Source organism: Miniopterus schreibersii (genome assembly GCF_964146895.1).
Source record: "Miniopterus schreibersii genome assembly, chromosome: 12".
Taxonomy (NCBI): Eukaryota; Metazoa; Chordata; class Mammalia; order Chiroptera; family Miniopteridae; genus Miniopterus; species Miniopterus schreibersii.
The window spans coordinates 67,473,193-67,480,010 of NC_138112.1; positions in this window are offsets into that span (position 1 = coordinate 67,473,193).

The window sequence follows — 6,818 nt, forward strand, 5'->3', positions numbered from 1 at the left end:
AATAATAGCAGCAAAAAATACTTATTCTATATCTGGGGCAGCAAAAAGAGCCTTTCTCATTCAGTCCTTACAATGACCCTGTGATATGAATAGCATGTTCTTTGTATAGATGAGGAAACAGATTCAAAGTATCCTAAGTCCCGGAAATAGGAATGATCACTGCTCCGATGGACTCCATGGCCTATGGCCCATGGCCCTGTGACCAGTGCACTATGTGTCCCCTGGCTGAGCCACATTGTTTTCCAGTTGCTGTAAGAGCTGGGAAGACACTCAGGTCCCCGAACAGGGGCCTTTTCCGTTACACCCACCACCATCCTCTCAAATGGTAGGCAGGGGCCTTCCCAGCACTGGGAGAGCATGACCAGCAGAACCCAAACTGTGGGAAACTCTTCAGGTCTGCCATAGAGAAACTGTAGGGAAATCCATAAATTAAGGAGGCCTGAAAGACACACCCAATTAAAAAATGAATAAGACTAAATAAACGTTTTAAAAAAAATTATAATGACTGCCTTGACCGGATAGGTCAGTTGTTCAGAGTGTCTTCCTGATATGCCAAGGTTTCGGGTTCTATCCTTGGTCAGGGCATATACAGGAAGCAACCAATGATGCGTACATAAGTGGAGCAACAAATCAGTGTTTCTCTCTCTCCTCCTTCCTCTCTCTCTCTGTAAAATCAATCAATAAAAAATTTTTAAAATTATAATTTGCATAAAACTTACCATTTAAACAATTTTTAAGTGTACAGTTTGGTGGCATTAAGTACATCCACAATGTTGTGCGATCATCACCACTATCCACTTCCAGAACATTTTTGGGTTTATGTTTTGCTCACTGAACCCCTCAACTGTTCATCAGACTCTGTGGAAAGCAGAGCACAGAGACTGCCTCCGCAGTCAGAGCCCCTGCACAGAAAGCCCACCTGGTGAGGGGGGAAGTTTTTTGTTTTTTGTTTTAAATATATCTTTATTGATTTCAGAGAGAGAGGAAGGGAGAGAGAGAGGCATAGAAACACCAATGATGAGAGAGTCATTGATCAGCTGCCTCCTGCACACCCCCAACTGGGGATCGAGCCTGCAACCTGGGCATGCGCCCTGACCAGGAATCACACCTCCATCTCCTGGATCCTCGGTCGATGCTCAACCGCTGAGCCACGCCAGCCAGGCGAGGGGGGAAGTTCTTCATTAGCACCTGCCTGGGATTTTTCCTAGGCTTTGCTGAGGCAAAATGAAAAGAAAAAGATGACATGCTGTCACGTTCCTGTGCCAGGAAGCCGAGTGGGAACAATTGGAGCTAGCCCTCCAACTAGAGGTGGGACATTTCAACAGTAGTAGAAAAGGTCCTAAGATTATATTTTGGAATCTTTGAATGTGTGAATCTCTTTTTTTAGGGGCCTTCAATTAATAACCTCGTACATAACTGCTTTCTCATCTTCACTGACCACAGAAGGAATCAGACAGAAAACTAACCAGTCTGTTTCACAGGTAGATGAGTTGAATGTCACATATAAGTGTTGACCCAAGTTAAAACCACACAGGGAAGGAACAGGGGAGGGAGTTCTAGTCTTTCATTTTAAAACAACATTTATAATTATATTTCAAATAGTATGTTTGATAATTATAATTATGTATTTTAGCCCTCTCTGCTGCATTCCCTGTGGAATGCTCCCCCTTTGAACACTTACTGCTAATCTCTAAATCATGGGTGGGGAACCTTTTTTCTGCCAAGGGCCACTTGGATATTTATAACATCATTTGAAGGCCATACAAAATTATCAGCTTAAAAATTAGCTATGAAAAAACTCATAGATTTATTGAATTTCAAGTCCCACCTGCCTTGGCAGGGCCAGGCCAAATGATTTCTCGGGCCTTACACGGCCCTCGTTCCGGACATTCCCCACCCCTGCTTTAAATGGTCATCGATGGGAAACATCATTCCAATTGGTTCTGCCTAAAAGACTTTACCAAGAGGTCACCAAAATAGAAGGCACAAACAAAAGAATATGGAAGAGTGTTCATTTTCGCTGGGAACCAAATAAATGCATATTGAACATGAGCTACTATTTGTATCTATTTAATTAATAAAGATTTTGAAGCATAACAATGGTTGCAATAGGCACTGTTGTGGCAAATATACACTTTCATAGATTTCCAGTGGGTAACAGCAACAAAAACAAAAACCTTAGTATCCTCAAACTCAACAAGGCATATTTAACTAAAATGTGCCACCCACAAGAAGGAAGTTCACAGGCAGTAGAAGTGAGACTCACAGAGTGGTGACATGGTAAAATATACACACACAAGTGTTCGGATACCATGATGACAACTGTTCATAAAAAAAATACCCAGGAAGAGCTAAGTAATAGAAGGAAGTGGAGTGACAGTGGAATCCGGTGCTGAGATTATGGTGACCACTTTCTACTTCTGTTTTCCCCAGAGTTTCTTTAACAAGGATGTTATTTTAGTATTTTCTTTTATATGTTAAAAAATGTTTGAATTATGTAAAAATCTAGTGCTCAAACATCTCAGTTCTTAAGTTGACAAGAGCCTAAGTTGCAGGGACAGCTGAACCGTCCACAACTTTCTAGAAGATTCTAGAACATCCACCAGGGCTACACATCCTACCCGGGTGAACAGGCTAGACCTGTCTTTGGGAAAAACTGTACTAAGCCACCAGAGCTTCAATCTTCTAGCAGAGACCTTATGATCCTAAACAACTTTTCTTCTTATTTCAACTTCTTCCCCCTTTTCAGCCCACCCAGAATGTTTCCTTTCAGCTTCTCTGAGGCAATGAGATCTTTGGGCATAATATCAAGTTCAAGAGAGAGGTTGTGGCAAGAGCGCCTGTACGTTTCAAGCAGTTATGGTTTCCTGTTTTCCTGTAGGGAGATCAGAAGCACACAGTGCAGGGAGAGCCCTGAATGCCCCTATTATCCAGGAAGAGACCCAGAGTGATGTTTACCTATTAGAAGGGAGGCAGCGTGCTGTAAGGGACAGCAAAGCACAGCATTATCTATCAATCACACAGGACATGGGTCCAGTCTTATGACCGAAAAAATCATAGGAATTATTATTCCCTGACTTGTATACACCCAGTACATTCCATGAAGGGGTAAAGGTGGTTTTAAAGCATCTTTTCTCAGGCAATATATGTAAGACACAGATAAAGTGAAGTGCAGGCACCACGGTGAGGAACATGCAGTCCGTCAAAACTGATATTGTTTAAAAAAGTTCCAGCATAGTCCTAGCAGACATTGCTAATACTTGTATGGTGTCCTGCAAAGCTGAAGACTGGGAGTAGGCAGTTTGCCAAAAAGCCACTTAATAAATAAAAGCAGGAGTTCTGGTTTCTCAGTTTCTCTTTGGGATTATTACCCTCTCCCTTCGCCGCCTTCTCTGCATTTGCCGAATGTGAGTGTTGTGCTGGGCCCACGCGACGACGGTCTCCACCATGGACCTAGCACTTAACCTACATTTTACTGTTTTACTGGTCCCACGTGTTTGCATTCACAGAAGAAAACCCCCCACCCCCGTTCTACTTTTAGTGCATTTTAGGCCTCAAGAATGTACTATAGGAATAGAAGTTCGAGTCTTCTCCCAGGAAGTTCGGCTTTAAATGACACACTTTCCATCGCTCACTGTTTTCTGACCCAGCCTGGAAATCTTCAGCCTCCATGCTCTCCTGAAAGGAGCCATTCACGGGCAGAAGAGCTCTCTTGTGGAGGAACTTGGGTAACTCTGCCCAGTTCCTTAAAACAGTGGTGCCCCGGCGGATCTGTAGGCTGGATTCAGTGGGTGACCAAGATTTTACTGATTTGTACAAAGTGAGAAAAACAAGAACAATGCAAGTTTTTCATTAAGAAATTTATCTTGCTGTGATATATTCTGAGATTGTGTACTCTCTACTTTTTGAGTAAAAATGTCTTCTTTTATAATAGTAGGATCATAAAAAGTGATGTTTAAAATAAAAACATGAAAAAAAAAACCAAAAAAGCCACACAATAAAATTAACCCAGTGCAGATGCCCAAACATTTTTGTTAATTTTATTGCTTTGTGAAATCCTGAAGTCCAGAGAACCACCGTTTTAATGGATTTAATCAGAGATTTAATTTGAGCCAATGGATTTAACAATGTGGGGGTTCAGAACAAGTCACCCCAAGATGTACCACTTTGGCATGTGAAATACTTTGAGCTTAAGGCAACCAAGACCCTGCAGGCTCATGAGAAACTTTTCCCTCTCCCTTAAAGAATTTAAATTAGGGGCCTCGCCCACAATAAGAGTTATCACCAGAAATAACTTTTGATAACCAATCTATAGGGCAGAGCGAACTTCTTATCACTGAGCATCTGCTCTTTGTACCGTCCTGCAATACCTTCCTCCCCTCTGAAGCCCAGGGCACCCTATCCCATCCTTAGCTCAGGATTTCCTTTTTGTCTTTGAACCTCTCATGTTTGGAGTCCCTGATTCTCTCATGTATGTGGGGTTCCCATATATAGTATGTAATTGATTTGGTCTATTTGATTATTAGACTAGTCGAAAGAACCTCGAGGATAAAGAAAAGTTTCTTTCTCCCCCCCACAATAAGATTTAATCGAATCTCATTCTGATGAGGAAGGTTTTGAGTAATCCATTTCTGTACATACAAAACACCAACCTCCTTGGAAGCAACCAAGATGTCCTTCAGTAGGTGAATGGAATCAATAAACTGTAGGCCATCCAGACTGGGAAATACTGTTCAACACTAAAAAGAAATGAGCAATCAAGCCTTGAGAAGACAGGAAGGGAATCTAAATGCATTTGCTAAGTGAAAGAAGCCAATCTGAAAAGGCTGTATGCTGTATGAATCCAACTATATGACATTCTGGAAAAGGTAAAACTTTAGAGGCAGTGAAAAGATCGGTGGTTGCCAGATGTTGGGAGGAGGGAGGGATGAACAGGCAGAGCACAGAGGGTTCTTACGGCAGCGGAACAGTATTCTGTATGATGCTATAATGGTAGATACATATCATTATAAATTTATCTAAATCCATAGCATGTACAATGCCAAGAGTGAAGCCTAACGTAAGCTATAGACTCTGGGTGATAATGAGGTTTCAATGTAAGTTCATCAACTGTAACAAATGTACCACTCTGGTTGGGGATGTTCATAAAAGGTAAGGCTATGAATGTATGGGGGCAGGGGGTATATGGGAAATCCCCGTACCTTCCATTTAATTTTGCTGTGTACCTAAAAATGCTCTAAAAAATAAAATCTATTTTTAAAATGTCACTTGGGGTGGTGAACACACAATACAGTGTACATATGATATGTTGTAGAATTGTGCACCTGAAACCTGTATAATTTTGTTAACCAATGTCACCTCAATACATTCAATAAAAGGGGAAAAATAAAGCATTCTAGAATTTTGACAATTAAAAAAAACCTCAGCCAGATGTAATATTTTTTTGATGACTTTGCAGACAAATCAGAATTCCAAATGCTTCAGGTCCACCTTTCTGAGCATCAGTGTTCCTTGAACAGTACAGTTGATGCAGAAGGTAAGAGTGGCTTGGTTAAATCTGGAGCAGCCCATGACATTCCCTGGGTTGTATTTTAAAATAAAACCCTAAAAAGTTGTTCTTCCCCCTCCCCAAAAGGTCGATCCACCAAGCAAACAATGCTTTGTTACAACCACCATGGGGGAGCAGAGATTACTGGTCAGATATAACTGAGACCAGAACATCAGACTGTTAGGCCTCAAAGAACTTCAGAGATTGCCTCTCATTATGGAACTGAGAAACTGCCTTGGAAGGTTTCTGGTCCTGGGCTCCCACTCACTTGCCCTGTGACCTTGAACTAGCCACTCACTACTCTGGTCTGCTTCCTCAACTGCAAAGAGCCCTTCTAGGCCTGAAATTTTGTGACAATGATGCCCAAGTTCAACATAGTAGGAAAAAGTGATGGTTTCTCATGGGTAAGGGGTTAAATCTGGGGAAATTCAGACTGATGCAGAAAGCAACCAAACACTCATTTTTTTCTTATTGCCCGAAATGGACATGACTTATAAGTTATTAGTCTACAGTAGCTTAGTATTTGGGGGTAAAACTGAGAAGAGATTCCTAATCTCCCCTCTGCCCCTTCCCCCCCCCTTTCCCCTCACATGAACTGGCATCTCCTAAGGCGAGGCTTCTGCTCAAAGGGCAGTGGATCCAAACGCAGACAGTTACTGCCTCCCAGTGGGCACAGCACGGGGCTCATTTCTAAAGTCAGCGCTGATAACAGGATTTCCCAGGTGCTGCAAGAACTCATCTTTAGAGCTGCAGGGACCTTAGAGTAGCCACCTGTTTCACTTCCTTCACTTTGCAGATGGGGATGTTGACGCTCAAAGTCACACACTGGGGTGCAGGGCCATCTGTCCCAAGTCTGGGGCCATTCCGCTACGTGGCACTGCGGCGTCACAGGCTGCACGGACTCCACCTGTCTCCGCAGACTTCCTGAGTGCCGGGAACTGCTATTACCTGCGGCAGCGAAAGGAGGATGCCAGCCCTTGTCGAGAACTTTGGCAGCGGGAGGCCGCCCTGGGCACAGCCACGAGGCCTACCCGGGCGAGCACACGGGAACGCCCGGGGACGTGAAGGAAGAGCTCGGTATCGGAGCAAACCGCCGTAAGGCCGGACAGCGGCATGGAACAGGCGCTCCCTCGCAGCTCTCAGAAGGGACCAACCCTGCCCACGCCTTGATCTCGGACTTCTGTCCTCAGAACTGTGAGACAACACGATTCTGTCACTGAGGCCACTCTTTGTGACACTTTGCTACAGCAGCCCTAGCAAACTAATAGAG